We start from the raw sequence: 18,841 nt of genomic DNA, 5'->3' as shown, positions 1-18,841 counted from the left end.
ATGTAAGAAAATTAACTTTCTTTTAGTCTTTTTTTTTTTTTTTTCTTTTCCCCCTGAAAATAGCAGATTATAGCATTTATTTCAACTTCTGTAACATATTCAATTTTCCTATACAGTAAATAAATCTGTTGAATGTTTATTTGCAGAATTACCATTTATAGTTTTTGAACATAAATTATCTAAGCGGTATGAAATCTAGACTTTTCAATTTTCTTCTTTTATCTGCGGAAGAAAAAGGGGCGTGATGTGTTGTTTATTCTAATTCAAAGAGCCCAAGAGTATATCCAAAAAAAGTGTATTACAACATTTAATTGATTTGCTGTCTAAAGTAGTTCATGTTAAGGGGGTTAGCTCAAACTGGAGTTGTTTCATCTTCAACAGCTGTTTATAATGGGAGATTTTTTGGAAGGAGTGTAATACTTATCACATTTATGCCAAGAGACAGTAGTGCAAAAAGGTGAAAAGTGGAATTGCATTTATATTCAGAGCATCCTTTATGTTTCCCAAAGGCTTTGAATAGATTTGAAGCAGATTGAACTATCCTGTGAAGTGCCAGCCTATCTATTAAATAAATGTGGTTTCAAGCATAACACAGACTTCATAAATCACAAAAACATCTTGTGAACTTTCTACGTTACGTATTTACAGCCATGCATTCAGTTTACTATGATTTGCTTACTTCATGAAATTATTCGTAAGTAGAAGCAAATTTCAGTGCACTCTGTCAGCTAATGAGTAACTCTTAATCACAAGTTAAAGTTTTTATTAAACTGTTTTGATGGTTAGGAGACTTCCTCAAACTGAAGCACTTAAGATGGTAGTCATAGAGCAAGGCGCCAGTACTGGCGCCAAGAAGTACTTGGTATTTCCAAAGCTGGCAGATGTAGTTAAGTCATAGAGCAAAATCTGAAAACAATGATATGGTTCTTTCCTTCAGTCAAATATTCAACTTGGTTTCAGTTAATAATGAGAACCTTATGAACAAAGGAGTCCGCCTAACATCTGTGTCTGTGGTAAAGCCAACACAAGTTCATTGAAAATTTGCTTGCTTAACATGCAACACTACCAGTAACATGGCATGAATGTCAGTAGTTGAAGGGGTCAAACAATATTATACTTAACCTTTATCCTAGTGCAGTATGAAGTACACGTGGTCATCTAAGAGCTATGTGCAGGTTTTGTATACTCCTTCAATAGCTTTTGTTAAAGACCAATAGTTTTTACGAAGGAGAATCTAATAGTCCTCGTACTTCCTAGCTGTTCAGATGTAATTGAACAAACATGAGAGAAATTTTATCTGATAGAAGGACTTGTGGAAATGGTTGGAAGATTAGGTTTGGTGTGTTGGTATTTTCCTTAATTTTTTTAACATAGACATGCAGGAAATAAATTAGTGTAGTGGGAGTTAGACAAATAGAACTGATATATCTCTTAAAAACGTATTTCTGTTACCAGTAACACCTTGCAGAATTTTGAGTGCTCTGACCATGAAGTTTGTATATGTTATAAAATTAAACATTGTGAGTTTTGCCTTTATGTATGCTTGCTTACTAAACAAGTAAGAATTTTCTTATTTATTTATTTATTTATTCATTTTCCCAGTTTTTAAGCTTGCTGGATTATCTGCTACAGCTTCAGTAGTCAATGGAGAGAATACTATCAAATTAAAAGCGAAAACTGTAGTAGAAGGAAGCTGCATTAGCAACACAGAACTTGCTATGTTTCTTTCTTTTTTTTTTTTTTTTTCCCTTAATATTCAAAATACGTGACAATAAATACAGCAAAAACTGTTATTGGTGTTCTTTGTTCCCTAGTCCAAGGCTTTAGTAGGCTTCTTGAGCCTTTGTGATGTTTAGTGCATAACTTTGACAGCTTGTGATACCAGTTAACTTTCTTCACTGGCATTCTTCTAAATATTCAGTGTAAACTATATTTGGTGGAAGTAACGTTAATACAAATTGTAGGAGAACTGTAATTTTATTTTCTTTTCAACTCACTTAGAAAAGTACAAAGAGAGCAAATTTCAATACAGTGTGGTGTTCAGTGGATTCCTTGGTTTGATGCTGTTGTGTTTTATTTTTCTACTAGTTCACACAAATTTCAAAATGCTTCAGAAGGGAAAATAATTGTGCTAGGTATGGATTCATGTAAAAAGTCTATGTTTTCAAGTTCTGATCATAATGAAGTGCTAAAAAAACCCCTTGAAATTTAAGCTAATGTATTTGATATGTTGCAAGGTTTTTGATTTGTCTTTTGTTGATTTTTTGAAGATGAAAAATACATATGAAATATCATCTGCAACATGAAAGATGCTTTACAAAACTTGAAATTGGATATTATAACTAATCTAGAACAACTCATGAATGTTCTGTACATGTGTGATCTGATGACATTTAATGGAAGATCTCAAGCTATTGGAATACATACTAAATGGATTTGGATGCTGATGTTGATGATTGTCATTGTCTGCTGGTAGAATTGCATTTATTTGCTCCTTACTTGAAATTGAGTTTAGTAAGAAAAACTCCCAAATCTTGGCAGTTTAAATATTCTTACCTTGTGGAACTACAGGAGTGTATTTGCGCTGAAATCTCGTATGTGTTGTTCTAGTAGTGCTTTAAATTAGAGTGAATTTATTTATTTATTTATTTTTATGTTATTGTTACAGTGGTTGACTTTTCTTTTTGGTAGGCTTTCATTGCTAACATAGTTTCGAATTAATTGGCCTAGGATCGAGTTGTAAAAACTGTAAGAAATGTTGATCTCTTTAAACCCACTGCCATTTTTCAGTTATTAATATAAAAATGTGGCTCCTTCCTATGGCTTTTCTGATCTCACACAACATTTTACTGCTGCCTATTCCTTACAGTCATGTATCAACTATGCAAAGACTTTCATTCAGATATTTTGCTTGCTTTTTTGATTTTATTCTTTTTCTGTACCACAAATCATCTTCAATTCTCTTATCTAGTATATGTTCCCACTAGAAGTATTGCTGCACTTGGCTGTGTGAGACAGCCAAAACTAAAGAAATACAGAAGAAGCACTTACCTATTTTTCCTTTATAGCTCAGATTAATTTTCTGGAAGACTCTGAGCAGAAATTAGAAATTCCAGTGAATGGCTTTTAGTAGTATATGATGATCAACCATTATATTAATATGTAACTGTATATTAGCGTAATGTATTTCTTCATTCAAGGACTGTCTCTCTTAAATGAGAAACCTTTCAACATTGGAAATACAGTAGTAATAATTTGAAATTGTCATTATGTCCAGAGCATAGTTATCCTTCCTTTCCCCACCAGTTCATTATAAGTACACAGCATGTCCTCTGCTGGTTTTCAACTTTTTATGGATAGTAACAAGTGGGGAAAAAAAAGTAAAATAAAAAAATAATATGTGAGAGGAAAAAGAAAATGAAAAAAAATATAATGACATTTTCAGCTATAAGAAAAGCAGATATTTCATGCGGATTATATTCACACTTACTGCAGTCATGTTTTTATAAAATAATTTTTTCCAAGACATAAATGTATCTCTTATTTAATGAAGTTATTTTAGCCTGAACTTGTAACATTTTGTGGTTGCACTGACTCTTCTAGAAGTAGTTTAATGATTTCTGCCACTGATGAATTCTGGATCCTCCCTTTTTATGATGTTCTCATTTAACAATTATCATTTTTCTCACTCTCAAAGATGCTAATAATATAACAAAGCCACTCTAATAACGGGAGAAAAAAAAAAAAGATGGAAAATGGAAGACCAAAGCTTTTTTTGTTACAGCTCTCAACTGACCACTGGTTAGTGATGCTAAGAATATTATATAAAAGCACTGTATAAAAAATAATGGAGAAAAAGATGACAGGTTCATCAAACAGCTGGTAAAGCTGAACATTTGAACCTGAATCAGAGATTATTTTACTGAAAATTGTATTTGCATCAGTGTTTGCTTTACTAACAGAAGTACAGCTTAGCATAACAGGAACATTTTCTACATTTAATTCCAAAGACAAATGTATAGAAAGAGAATGATTATTCAATGTTAGTGGACAAGATAAGTATTCTTTAAGTGACTATTAATGACAGAGAAACATAATAGAGTTTTGGTTTGTATTTTTCACACTGACTCTTTGAAATGGTGAGCCTTTGTCAGAGATGAACTGAATTTATTTATTGGAGGAAGAGGGAATATAGCTCTCATACTGCATTATTTGAATGGTTGTGGATCTAGGAGATGACGTAAATGGAAAGCATTTAGGAAAGAATAAGTCAAGATCTGGAAACAGTCTCTATGATTAGTTTATCCCTTAAATGGTCCAGAGATAATCTAATCAGAACTTATCCAAACATCAATATATGTTTATAAGCATGATCACTTGAAACTTGTAAAATTGTTTCTCAAGAAAAGATCTGTTCACAAAAAGCACGTTACTTTTTAAATAAGTTACGTTGTAAAATGTGATTGGGTTCATTGGACATTTTCAGACTGGAAGACAAATAGATGACAAAAATTCACATTTCTGTGTGTTTAGGCTATGGACAAAATACAAAATCCTGAATACACGTACATACATGGAACATTTTTTAGGTCATTTAACAAATCTAAATTTCCTTGTTGAAGTAATGAAATGCAAAATGGTTATACTCTGTGCAGGTTAATTACAAATGTAGAATTTTTTTACCTGTCACAGTTTATTAATTGAGAATCAAAACCCGTAGAACATAATTTTTTCCCTTATCAGAAATTGTGCTAACAGCTAAAATCTTTTTAGGCCATAGTTTAAATTTCCTTCCTTTCCATTGTGTTTAGATACTTCCAACCTGACACCAATAAAAGATTTGTTAGTTGGGCTTTTTTTTTTTTTTTTTGTCCTGCGCAATAACACATGCTTGAATCTTCACATCATAGTGGTGAATCTTAGTCCTCTATTTCTGCCCATATTTTTTATTTTTTTTACCATATCTGTAATATTTATTGTTAGATTGCAGGCTCATACATTTTTATTTGCTTATAATTTATAAAATTATTTATTGTCAAATTATTTTAACAGAAACAATGGAATAAACAATGACTTTATAAAGCTCAGAATAAATTAAATTTGACTGCAACACTATATATATAGTTTTAAATGTTTCTACTGCTTTGATGCTGTTAGTATTTGTATTAAGTATTTGTATTTGACACTAGATTATTTGTATTAAGTATTGTATTAAGTAGCTGAAAGTGATTCTGAAGTCCTTGTCTAGCCAGACAAGGCTAGACAGAGGAAGCTAGCTAGGGGGGGGAGGACCTTGGAGAAAAGTGATATTTCTAATGGATGTGATATAAACCCCAGAGCTGTGTGTGGAAAGCCTTAAAAAAGCCATTCCCAAGTGTTGATAGAGGGGGGACTGGATGTCCCTTCCCAGTCTACCCTCTGAGATTTTCTGAAGGTTTATTCTAGTGACTAAAATCATACTGGTCAATATAGGAATAGCAGCAGGAAAAATAGGGTCTTAGTAATCTTTTTAAGTATGCATGCAACACATCAAGCTAATGAAGGATAAAAAATATTTATGTCATCAAGAAAGGAACTGAATTTTGGTTTCTATGCAGCAATGTTATTTATGTTATTATTTCTATGTTATTATTGATTTAAAAAAACAAAAACTAAACATATGGAACTAAAACCTTTTCTATATACTGCCTAATACACTTGAAATGAGAAAAATTATATTGAGCTTTTTAACAGTACTTGAACCAGCAGAGACTAATTACTGCCACATTGGATAGTTTGGCTAATTAAAAATTTTTGTTGTTGTTAAGAACATACGAATGTAATATAATGGAAAAGTTTTGTAAGAAATGTAAGAACTCTAAGTGCATTGTTTGTATGTTGTTCCAGTTGAAACGGTCTATTTTTTTTTTCTTAGAAGCCTGATTAACACTGAGACATGAAGAGAAATGTTTCAGAAAAGTTCTGAGGAGAATAGAAACATTAGGACTGCTATTTCACGTTTGTATAATGTGTAGTCTGTCTCTTATGAGAGATGGTCATGAAATTCAGTGCAGAAAGGCACTAAAATGCTTCTTATGTTCATTACTATCATTCAGAAACTGAGGAAGGAAAAGATACAGTAGAAGTATTTCTCAATGGCCATACTTATATGTGTTGCTAAACTACACAGAAGTTTTGGCATTATGGATATTAAGAACAGCTTATTAATTGTCTTAAGACCTTCCAATAATTAGTCACACATTTTTTCATTAAGTTAAAAGGTTGGGAAGAAAAGAATGTCTGCCACATCAATCCTTTTAGCGATTTGATTTTGTTTGGTAAGTTTAAATAAGAAATATATTCATATACGTTCTTTCAGATCTATACAAAATGTAACATGTATGTAGAAGTTAAATTCTAACATATATTTAAAGTAATTAAGATAAAGATTTAGGAAAGTTTGCAAGGTTTTTTTGTAACATGAATCAAATCCATTTTTTTCTACCTCCTACCTTTTTGTAATTTCTCATTTAAGGAAGCAATTGCAACTCTATGCTGTCTTGGCCAAAAGGTTTATCTAACTTAGTACCTGACCTCCTATGTAGGTAGCAAGAAAAAAGCAAAAATAAAATGAAATCAAGATGAATGACATTAATTGCTCTTCATGTAATTTTTAAGATCTCTGTTTAATCTTTTTGGCAGCAGTTGTCCTTTTCCAAATTGAAAAGTTTATTTGGAATGGTTCTCATATGTGTTTATTCTTCTGATTTCACTCGTCAACAGTCTACCATCCATAGCTCTTTCCTCTCTTTAGAAATGAAGCAAGTAGTTCTGTAAGTGATTTTCAGGATTTATGTGTACTGTAGGCCTGTGCCACGGTATTGTATCTTTTATTTCCATTTTGTTACTTATGTTGCATGACTTTTAACTGGTGCTAATTATTGAGCTTTTATTGCCAGAGAACTATGAAAGGAAAGTGCTCATCATTTTGATGAGCAGTTTTACATTTGGGTTCTTTTCTTCCATGCACTTTATTTTGCACTGCATTAACACGGTATTTCAGAGATCCTTTTGCACATGTTTGCTATTAGCTCTAAACTAGCTAGCTTTTATATTCAGACATTATTGCTTCTCATTCATTAAACTATACAGGAAGTAGTGAAGGTCTTACTGGGACTTCGTTGCTACAACTCTTTTTGAAAATTCATAATCCATTTTTACAATTCACTTTTTTTAATATCAGGTGCTGTGTTTAAACTGAGTTATTTATCTCAGGATGACGCAATTATTTTCTGAATCCTCAGATAATAATGAGCTTTTTGCAAATCCGGTAACACTCTTGTCTGTGACTTTTTAGATTCCACTAGAGGAATACACAAGTATCCACTACAAAATTGCATGCAACCTTTCTTTCTCATTGTGTTGTGTTTCTCTGTATGTTTAAAGAAGCTGTTCTTCCATGTAGTGTGTAGACACTTTCCAGGCACAAAATTCAAACTGACTGGTTTATAATTTCCAGCATCATCTCTGGAATCCTCTTAAAACTTGTATTTGTATGTTCAGAAACAAGTTCAATTTCAGATGATGCCCAAAATGCATCTCTTTGGAAATGTAGATCTTGTATGAGAACATCTTATACATTTTCTCTTGGTAGTGAATCCTATCACAAGCAATTTGATTAATCTTTTTATTCTCCTTCGTTTGTGTTCTTTTTATAGCCAGTTTATTCATATGCCCAACTGTTCCCTGTCAGGCTTCCTACCTCAGATGTGTTTGAAAGCAGTTTTATTACTAGCTTTATGCATTTGGCATGTCAGTCTTGGACCTTTTTGTTCTTGTCAAATTTATATTGAGCTTATGAGACTTTCTGCTTTTCTATTTTCTTTGGCCAATTTCCATGTTTTGAAGAGTGTTATTTTCTTACAGGTGTCCCTCAGGCTTTTTTCTTTAAGCATGTATGTGGTTTTGAAGCCCATAGACATTGGGGATATGGAAAGATAAGAAAAAGTCTGAGTGCTTTAGGATTTTTCTTTTTTTCTTTTTCTTTCTGAAAGTTGTCTGTAACTTCATTGTAACCTACAAGCTTCTTACCCTTCTGACTAACTCCTTGTAACATCTATTCTTTTTGGCATTGTTTTTATAATCTCATTTTCTGTGTCCCTTAAGTGAATGCTTTTAAGGCTCTTATGGTGTCTTCAGCTGTTTCATACATATATATATAAGTAAATCAAGTGTTGTTTCTGTGCTTTTGTTATTTCTTCCTATTTGCTTCAAGTAGTAATTGCCATGTCCTAAAGCTTAGATTCTGTATGGTTTAACAGATTAAACTTGCTGTTATGTTTTTATCTTGCATATTATCATATAGCTGATAGCATTTAGAAATAATTCAGAATATGCTTTCAGAGTGGCATGTAATAGGGTTCTAGTTGTGCTGTTTATAATTGGTCATAGACTTCCTCAGTAGGGAGCATAGCAGATCTGTTTCAACTGATTGCTTTATCTTAAATGACTTGTCCTTCCTTCAGCAGTAACTGGTTACGGGACCATATGCAGCTTTGAGACTGTGACACTTAGTCTTCCTTCTGATATATTTGAACAGCCATTATACCCATCACTTGAATAAAAACTTGCCAGTTGCAAGCATGAGCAGTCTGGTGACAATATTGCTCTATAGCTGGCCCAGATATGACTTCATCTTGGCTTAATTTCGCTTTCCCTCCTCCTCACCTAAGAATCTAGCTCTCATCCTGCCTCGGCTGAGCACCTTTCCCACTAGATTTTCCATTCCCCTGACATGCTGCTGCTGAGGCCCTCCAGGTTCTGCATTTCCAGCACCAGGTGGCAACAGCAGCTTGCAGTGTTGGGTCAGGGCTCATCCTGCTTCCAGCTCTGCTTGGGTGCTGTGTCTGGGTGCCAGGTGCAAGGAGGAGAAAGGATGACTAAATGATAGGGCAGAGACTTGTTTGCTGTATTCATCTGTGCTTGGTGGAGTAGAATGAGTGCAGTGGGAAGCTGTGGTTAGACGTTAAAGTCTTTTTTTTTTTTTTCTGTGGTGAAATATTTGGCATGTTTTCTCTAGTGCTGGTGCTGTTGAGCCTATGAGCACCTGGGTTTTTCTTGCCTTGTTTCTCTTCTTTCTTGTGTTTTGCCAGGACCCCTGGATAATGAAATGTAGTGATGTATTTATGTTCTTCTGCCATTCCATAGGAAACTCCCTGTTCTATTTCTGTGTGATGAATGTTATGTTTTTAGTAAAGCTTCAAGTGGTTTTAGTTACTTAGATAATACAGGTCAGTGGCATTGAGTGCCTTTTGTAGTCTTGAAGATGTTAGCAGGCTAAATCTAGTGATGATAGTGACATAAATACAGGTTTTTGCCCCTTAGAAGACACGTAGACTTTTCCCAAATTGATATATTCTTGTTTTCCACAAATATTTTGATTTTGTTTCAATTGCAGTCCATATTTCCTTGAACTTATTAATACCAACTCTTGAGAAACATTTTGGAGCATGAAAAAAGTTAGATGCTTAAACAATAAATGCTCATCCTTCTGCCCTCAGTTATCACATTACTGTGATTTGAATTAGTAAAAACGCATCATCTGTTTTCTACCTAGCCAAAAATCTTGTGCTGTTTTCATAATCCTACCATGCTTAGAACATGGACTAAATATCACAAGACCATAATGTCATTTTGTTAGCATCTGTAGCTCTTTAGTATCATAACATCTGAATATTTGGTGAAAGGCTTAATATCCGTTAGGACAATGAAGGCCATGGTGTTTATTCAGGCTTCAGACAGAGCTGACATGGAAAATACTAGGCTACATCTAAGTTCCTTCCTGCTGTGCCAAAAATAGACAAAAATAGATTTTATTTTTTACTAGATCTAGTGAAGAAAGTATTTTAGTGAGCTTCTACTATCTGGAAAATGGAAAAGAAAATCTGCTTTGGAAAGGAAACCTCTCAAAAGTTCAGTTCATAATTCTTGAACAACAACAACAAAAAAAGCATTCAACATATGGTCACCACTAGTGCCTTTACAGCAGTTGTAGCAAATGAGGTTTTACCTGATTTCTGAATGTTTGAAAATTTCCGTGTAGAATTTTCTAACTAGCTGTTCTACTACGTATCTCTGTGTGATCACACACAACTTGTTGACTAACCATAAGCATGGGAAGCTTTGCCTCTGCATGTAAATGACTGTATCCTTGTGAATACAGTTAATTTATGCTGTAAGTCACCAGAGGTAGGAAAATCCTTTGCAGATTAAGCAGAAGCAGGTTTGCAGACTTCAGAGAAGGCAAATGGAGAGCTTCAGAAGGGACTGGAGAGATGGCAAATAAACAGCTCAGCTCTAAACTTTCAGAGTCTGAAAGAGTATTTGTAAGTGTTTTGCCTAGCTACTAAATAAGCCACATAATATTGCCTGATAATTTCTTGCTCAAGCCATTAGTCTGTAGAAATATGAATGTTTTAACAATATAAATGATCTTAAGTTCCAGCTGAAATTCTGACCCTTCAACCTTTTTCTTTCATTGAAGTTACTGATAGTTTTGCCACTGACTTTGGTGAGTCTAAGGTTTCATGCAAATAGTTTAGGTGATGGAGAAGGCAATACATTTCATGAAACAGTACTCAAAAGGTTTATTTCCTTCACTTTTAACACTTAGAATATTACTTTCAAAGTGAAGTTCTCAGATTAATTTACAGATATCCTTTTTTTTTTTTTTTTTAATCTTCTTTTTTTGGCCTGTGAAATTATGAAGCCCATCTGGTTTCAAATCTGTCTTTTGTAAGCATACAAGAAATAATCATGTTGCAATTAAACAGATAATTTCCTGAGACCTCAGGTTATTCATGGTTGCTGTCCCCCAGTTAGACTTCTATTCAAAGTATTATTTCGACTTCTAGTCACTCACTGAGAGAAAAGCCTTAAGTTAGTCATTCATTGTGATTATTGAGAGTGTGATCAAGGCAGCTCTGGGTGAGGCTGAGTCTGTTTAGGAAAGAACAGCTATCTCATTTATACCATGTGGTCTTCACTGTGGATCAATAACACACTTATTTTCACTTCTATTACAGATCTATTTAGTAGCAGTGAGCTAAGTATGTAGATCTGTGGAAAGTTAAGACGTTCTCCTTTTTCATAGTGTTGCATCAGCCATTAAAAATATTCAGGGCTATATATTAGGCAGCTTTTAACTGATCTAGCATTGAAACTGAAGTGATTAAATGCAAATGTTCTAAATTGCCACCTATACACACCTGGATCTTTAATTATATACTAATTGTGGGTAAGTAGTGAACAAAAATCCTAGAGAAAGAAAAATAGAAATAGAAAACCTATTTGGATGATCCTGATCTTCCTCTGCATCTTGTGTTTCCTTTGCCTTTATCATATCAAATGAGCTTTCTGGAACATGGGAAAAAATAAGCTACCCTCTTTGTACTAGACTTCTCAGCAAGCCATGACTTTGTTTACCTTAAGCTACTCTTATGCAAGGTGGTATTAAATCAAAAGCCAGCAAATTCAAGCTACTAAAAACAAACAACAAACAACTGAACCAATATGTAATCACATGTCTGAAGTAGTTTGAATCCTGAAGTTTTTAAATTCTTTGTGTTCCAAACACATCTTGCTAGTTTCTTCCAAATGCACTCTGTAAGAGATGCTACCTTGTTCTATAAAGATTGACTTGCATGCTTTGATAGTCTTGTTTACACCAGTACTAGTATCACTTTTAGCCTGTAGAACGCAGTGAAAAAAATGCAATTGAAGTAGAGATCAAAAAGCAGTTGAGCATACCTTAGTAAAAAAAAATAAAAAAGTCATATATAATTGGAATCCAAATTTTATTTCACTTGATTCACAAATATGAAGCTGTAAATAATTTGCAGATAGATTAATACACAAAACTGCATGTGATTTACTGTTGATCTCTTTTCTTTGGTTTGTTTTTATAATGTATGCACTGTAAATGTACATGGCCATGTGAATATCCCAAAGATATACTCCTAAGATATACTGTTCTGGTAGTCTCTGCTGTGGTATAATCAAAAGGTATGACATTTTTTTTATTGCGAACCTTGAAATTGAGCAGTTATTGTATGATATGCTACTTTAACTAGGTATTTTGAAATTTTTCTAGAAAACAGTAAAACCCTATTGTAAACATCAAGTACAGTTAAAAAAAAGAAAAATTAAAAAAAATCCATTAAATTGGTCTTATGTCATTTGCATTTGTGTCCCGTAGTAAGCTTTAAGTGGTGTTTTCAAGTCATCATGGCGGTTCTTTCCAGTTTGTTGAAAATGCAGAATCCTGCCAGTCAGTCTTGCACATCAGATTTACTCCCTGAAGACCAGACCCTGACAGGTTTTTGAGACTGTTTGCTCTTCTATCCACTGTAGTTTAAAATAAGCCTAATCTAGTAAAATGCCAGTCTCTTCTCAGTCTTCCCATGTACCATGCCTATGTTTTTTTCACCTGCCTAATTTAAACAAATCTTATCTAAACAATTAAGATAAGCATTGAAGTGTACTCTCAGTAGTCAAATCAGCAAGCCTCTCAAAACCAGAGCTGAAATACAATCTCTCTAAATTAAACAGTCTACAATGGCAATCATGTTTGTATTTAAACATTTTATTCTGAAAGGATTGCAGTGTTGGTCTCCATTTTTTTTTTTTTTTTCCTGCCTAGACACAAAGGCGACATACTGAGTCAAACAAAATATAGTTGTTCTCTAAGAACTAAGCTTGCACAGTTTTGGTAAACAAACTGTATAGGTGTATAAAATTAGACTTCACATAATCAGTAAATCTGTCCTTAATGTTATAGGCAACTGTTTGGAAAGTATGTAATGCAACTGTTTACAAAATTATATGTAGTTAATATATTTTGTTACATCTTGCTCCATATATGTTTATATGTATGTATAAATATATGTTTATATGTATGTATAAATATATCTGTAATCTATTTGTACAAAATTATTGCTATCATAAAGCTATGAAAATACTTCTAAAAAAAATAAAGTAATAAAGTATATTTATAGCAGAAGAATCAATGCAGAAAAAAAACAAACAAAGCCATAAAACCTAAGGTTACTCTTTAATGGAGACTTCTGTGTCTGTTGCACCAAATTTTACAAATGCATGTTCTTGGTTAATTTTCATTTTGTTATTTTCTACAAATATTATACAAATAATTTCAAGTTTTTGATGATATTCAAGCATTTTCAGTTCCTCAAAACCATCTTGAAGCAGGAGCTCAGCTTAATCCGTGCCTTCTGCCTGGAAACTTATATACTATATACAGTTCCAGTTTCATACATAAAATTTAGATCAAAGTGAATTGCTACCACAGGAAAACTCTGTACAAGCAGTTCAAAGTGCTTTTTCTTGACTCTTGATTCATGATGTGTGTACTTGTGTTGAAGATCTAGCCTGCATTGTGCTGTGTGCACTTAATTTTCATCCTGAAAAGGTGAGAGTATTTGCTAAACAAACAAATCACAAAGGTACCAAGAGAAAGCAGGTAGGTGAGAAATTGTTTTCTTTTACGCCAGCTATACCTAGTATAGTGAATCATCCATTGTAAGGGTCAGCCTATCTGTTATCAACAGGGCTTTTTCTTCCAGTTTTGCAAGTCTAGGTGTTCTTGCTTAAATATATGTATATATTTCATTTAATTTCTGAGAATCTTTAAAAGTCTTATAGTCATTATCCTTGTTTGTTTTGCTGCAGCTCCCATTAGACCAGGGGCATTTTGTTTTACCACCACATATTCTATACTTATCTAAATGTAGTGTTTATTTCAGAAAACGGTTTAATTTTCTGCATTAGGAATTTTTGTATTTTGAGATGAAGTAGTTATCATGTTGTTGGGAGCATTACAGACAAAAGCATGATGCTGTGCAGTAATATGCCTGCGGTTATGTGAACAATGTGTGTAAGCTCACATGGAGTAAAATGGAGCAGAGATAGCACTTCTTGAAATGGTGGTTTTACTATGTGACTAGTTAGATAACTTAAAAGCATATTTTGCAATTCAGTTAATTTGAATGTAATTTGGATTTAAATCTGAGTTTATTTGAGAAGTGCCTTGTTATTGCATTATACCATAATCTACATAGCAGAAAAAGAAGCTAATGCTTTTATTATTATTATTATTTATTTATTTATTTATTTATTTTTTAAGGGAAAGGTACCTTAGAAGGTATAACCTCTTGGTGTTTTAGTCAATAATGCTGGAACAGATTTGAAACCCCCAAGTCTGTGCCCCGTGCTGAACTGAGGAATAAGAAAACCACGGTACACTGCTATAAAACTGATGTCCAGCATTCAGTGAGAAATGATTGGTTTCCCTTTGCAGTCTGTTGAAGTGATTGTCCACTGCTGATGCTTGATAAAGGAGATTTGAAATCTTGGAAAGACTCTTAGCGGAAGGGAGTGGATGAGATAGCAAACCATGTGGAAGAAGGGTTAGTGGTGTCCTGGAGTGATAATAACAGGTTTTTTTTTTTTCTTTTAAGAGTTATGAAGAAGGCATCTGTGATGGAACACAGCATGAAAAATTGGTGTACTTCTTCTCCTAGAAGCATAGATCTGAGTATAGCAGGGTTGTCTCAGCATTCCTTGTGCAATATTGAGATCATTTTATTTCAGCTAGCAGTCCTCTTTGAGGGGACATAAGCTGCAATCTATTATCAGTGAAGTAGGATTTGGATTTTCTCAGTCAGTTCTGGGGGGAAAGCAAAGCTTAAGAAGGGTATTTGACAGGGACAGAGAAGGGGAGAATGATGTGAAGCCTATTCTGATGAAAGGCAAGACATGGAACCAAGGATTGGACTGACTAATGGACAGTTCATAGTCAACTGTAAATTAGTTTGTTCTGAAGAGAGTTTTATGACCTAAGCTGTATCCAAAACGTTCTACTAATCTTTCTTTTCCTGAAATTCTTAGTAGGAAATTTTGAATGTTGGCCTTTCTATTTTAGCATGAATTTCCAGATCAGTAAAGTATTTCCAAGTACTGACTTGTAGGAAGCAAACTTTTCTCTTATAGTTTGCGATATTTTGGTATATTTAAATTGTAGATTTGCTATGTCTATATTAGATGTCATATTTATTTAACGGTTAGCTGTTAGTTCACATGTTCTTAGATGCACAGGGCCTGCTCTGAAAGTAATGCCTGCTATTTTATTATGTTCATCAGAAACAGATGTTGATATTATGGCCACAGGGATTGAACCTTCCCTACAATATTCTGTTAAATTTTATTGCTATGCAACAGATGGCAGCAGAAGGGCAATCTGACAAAATGGTGTCTAGTATGGAAGCCATTATGAAGTAAATGTTTTTAATTCTGTGTGGGAGAAAATGGCACTCACTGACATTCATCAATAATTGCTGCATGTTTATGGAGGCTATACAGTGAATGTGAGCTCAGTGAGCCATTTTGGCAGTGACAGTGTGGAAAAAAAAAAAAAAAAAGGCACATTCCAGGTGATATTTATGGGGTTCATTGTGTAGGTGCCTGTTCACTGCTGGCAAAAATGCATAGCTAATAGTGGTGACTATTCAGAAAACAATGTTTTGTAGCTGAAAGGTTTATCTTATGATCAGTGCTATTTTGCTTTTTTTTTTTTTTTTTTTGTATCTGTTGATGTTTCCATGGAAATAAACAGAAGGCATTACTTTTGGAGCAATCTACAAATTATCAATGTTAACAATCTATTATAACAACAGTAGTGACAACAAATATAATCACTGCATCCTTTTGTAGTCTCCCTGAGACTATACTCTGCATCCTCCAAATTCCTACTAGTGTTTTCTCATGTATTACTACTTCATTATTACAGTTGTTGGCAGAAACTTTGATTTCACTGGAAGCTTAATCATATACTCATTTCCCGCCAAAGGATTGTGGTGGTTCATTGTATTTGGTTTTCTTAGGTGTGTCTTTGTTCTAAACCAGATTTTTATATGCATATGGGAGGAAGTTATTCTGTTCTCTGAGTTCAAGCATGCCTCTAGTGTAGCCACGTTCTTTAGACAAATTTATTTTCTTTAGCAGTGGTATTATCTTCCAGCTAGGTGAATATCCTGTAAAGTGCCCAGCTGGATTTGCAAATTAGCTGATATTACTAGGAATAGTAAGTCTTTGTCCTTTTTGCATAAATTTGATTATCCTGTCAGTTTGAAACTAGTATCATAGTTGTTGTTGATATTGTTAATTCATGTACAAGGTGCAATGGAAAATTTTCTATTCTGTTAAATTTCCATATAATTTCCATATAAAAAGTCATTTCTGTCCAAAAGATACCAATTCAAATTTCAGTGGAACTTGTTACAAAATCAATTAGATTGTCAGGAAAGTTTACGACAGGGAGGAAGGAAAAAAAAAAAAAAAAAAAAAAAAAAGATGTGAGAGTTTTTGATTAAAAGAAAACTGTTACTGCTAGAGTAATAGCCAATTGATATTTTTCACTGTTGAAGAACATAGCTGACAAGCTGGATGATGTGCTGGCTGTTGAAGATAATTTCATAGTCGACAAGAGCAGGGAAAGTGTCAGTGTCAACTGCAAACCAAACAGAAGAGTTGTCTTCCACAGTAGTAATGTGGGTGGAAATATCTTTTGACTGCAAGATTTATAAACCCTTCTCCAGATGCTTGCATCCATGTGTACTAGAACTATAGCGTTATTGAGAAATTTTTAATGGAAAATCAACCTTATTTTATGCTTTTCTGTATTTTCCTACTTTATTTAGTCTCTATGTAAGTAATCCTTTTGTCACATATTTAAAGCTGTAGTGGTGCTGATTGTGGAGAGGGGGCAAAGACACATACGTTAACATTACATAGTCAATTTGGCTGTATGCGAACATTGCCTTTATCAGTTCAGATTGTCTAGATAACAGAATTAAATGTGCAACAGCGGTCACTTCTTTGCCAGATATCATGTTCCATATTACAGTGTTGCTATATCACCAAGAAACAGAATTTAATCTCCTGATTTCCAGGGTTTTTGTGTGTGTGTGTGGGGGGGGGGGGGGGGGGGGGGGGGGGGTGGAAATTTAAAAGCAACTCCCAGTGGGATCTTTGAGTATACATATACATATACATAACATATACAACTTTCTGTAGGAACACTTTTTGTTGTTGTTTTGTTGTTGTTTTCTTAGGGGAAACATATATACTGGGATCTAATTTCTTCAAATCCTTGTCTCAGACTGATTTGTTTTAAGCGGCTCCCTGAAGTATGTACACTCTTCTGCATACCTGTTTTGTTGAAAGTACACAGACCTGGCACCGTTTTGTTTGCCAGGCGTTCTCTTATCTCAAGCAAGCATTCAAACAAAAGTGTTCTATTGCTCCCTAAGTAATCCATGGGTGATCTTAACATTGAGCAAAAGGCAGAACAGGAACTTATGTAATATTTCTTAATGCAGGAGTAGACAGTGTCTGGAAAGAAGAGTGGTGGGGGGTGTAGAGCAGGCAGAAGACAACCAGTACGTCAAAATAAATAGCTGAATGTCTGTGTGTTCATATGGGGGGAAAAAAAGTGTAAAGTTTTAGAATGGTGAAATATAGGGATAATAAAAATGGAGCTTAAAAATATATTCTATTTTTAATAGAGCTCTTTGTATGTGTGCTTTCAAATGTGTTTTCTTAAAACAGAGCTCTCAAACTAATGTAGACACAGATTTTATTTGCATGTGTCTTCAGTTCTACAAGGCAACTTTGGTTTATTTTAAAACACACAGATACTCCTACTGTGTAAAAAGGATTATCAAGGACCTTTGAGAGGGCATATTCATTCAGTATTGCCACAATTATTGCACTAAAAAGGAGATAGGGTGGTGGAATGGAAATATTCCAAACAATTACTAGCAGATTTTTGCACGGACCTTCTCCCTGAAAACAAAGCAGCGCTCCCTTAGTTTTTATCTATTACATTGTCATTATCTTTAAAATTAATTTACTTTGTGGTAAGGGAAAAGTGTTTATTTTGTATTATTTCTGAAAGACTTTACTACTTTTTTTAAAATTTTTTATTTCAGTCCTGAAACTTATATACATGCAGAGTACCCTGCTTAGTTTAATCAAGATCAACACTTCTTTGTTTATAATATTCTTTTACTGTAACTAAAACTATGCATCCGGCCTGGAAAGGGGTAATATGATGAGTTGCAGACTCAGAGTGGTACATATAAAAGCTTTAAAGGAATCGGCACAAATGAACTTGAATTATATTGTCATTACACTTTAGGTGTATACACAGAATTTCTCTATGGCTTAGATTGAAAGGACAGAAACTACCCTTGTGAGATCACGGCTCAAAGTTGCAATATCTAGATTAATGCAATTAATCTATTAATCTAGAAAACTACATATTGTATGAGTACATGCATATATGTATGTGTGTGTGTGTGTATATATATATATATATATATATGAGAGCACCTTATTGCAAAAACAGTAAAATTAATGAAGGCCAAAATGAAGGAATGAATTAGTGTAGCATGATTGAAGAAAGCATCACCATTTCAACAAAATTGGATGAGGAAAGCTCGATTTGTGTTATAAACAAATTGTCATAAAAATTGTTGCATAAAACATCTAAAACTAAAACCTTGTTTTAGAATAATTTTTGCTTTGTTTTGGATAAGAGTAATTATTCATTTGTTTGCATAAGCGTTATTTACGCTTCATTAAATGTTCCTGCTAAAAGTGGGAAGGCAGAGTGTCCCTCAATCTGTTTTTTAATTTTTTGTTGTTCTTCAAGAGCAGTTAGATGGAAATCACTCTCTCAGTATCCACTGAACCAGCTTTTTGACACTGAAAAAATACAATATGT

The 18,841-nt window shown here is 33.7% G+C and overlaps 1 protein-coding gene across 6 annotated transcripts in view; it reads left to right on the top strand.

Annotated features, from left to right (window-relative positions):
- Positions 1–18,841, top strand: part of FMN2 (formin 2) — a 131,620-nt gene that overhangs the window by 53,187 nt on the left and 59,592 nt on the right. The window lies entirely within an intron of this gene.

Source organism: Coturnix japonica, chromosome 3, assembly GCF_054131305.1.
Source record: "Coturnix japonica strain WE chromosome 3, WE-NBRP24, whole genome shotgun sequence".
In the NCBI taxonomy this organism is placed as follows: Eukaryota; Metazoa; Chordata; class Aves; order Galliformes; family Phasianidae; genus Coturnix; species Coturnix japonica.
This window is presented reverse-complemented; position numbering and strand designations above follow the sequence as displayed.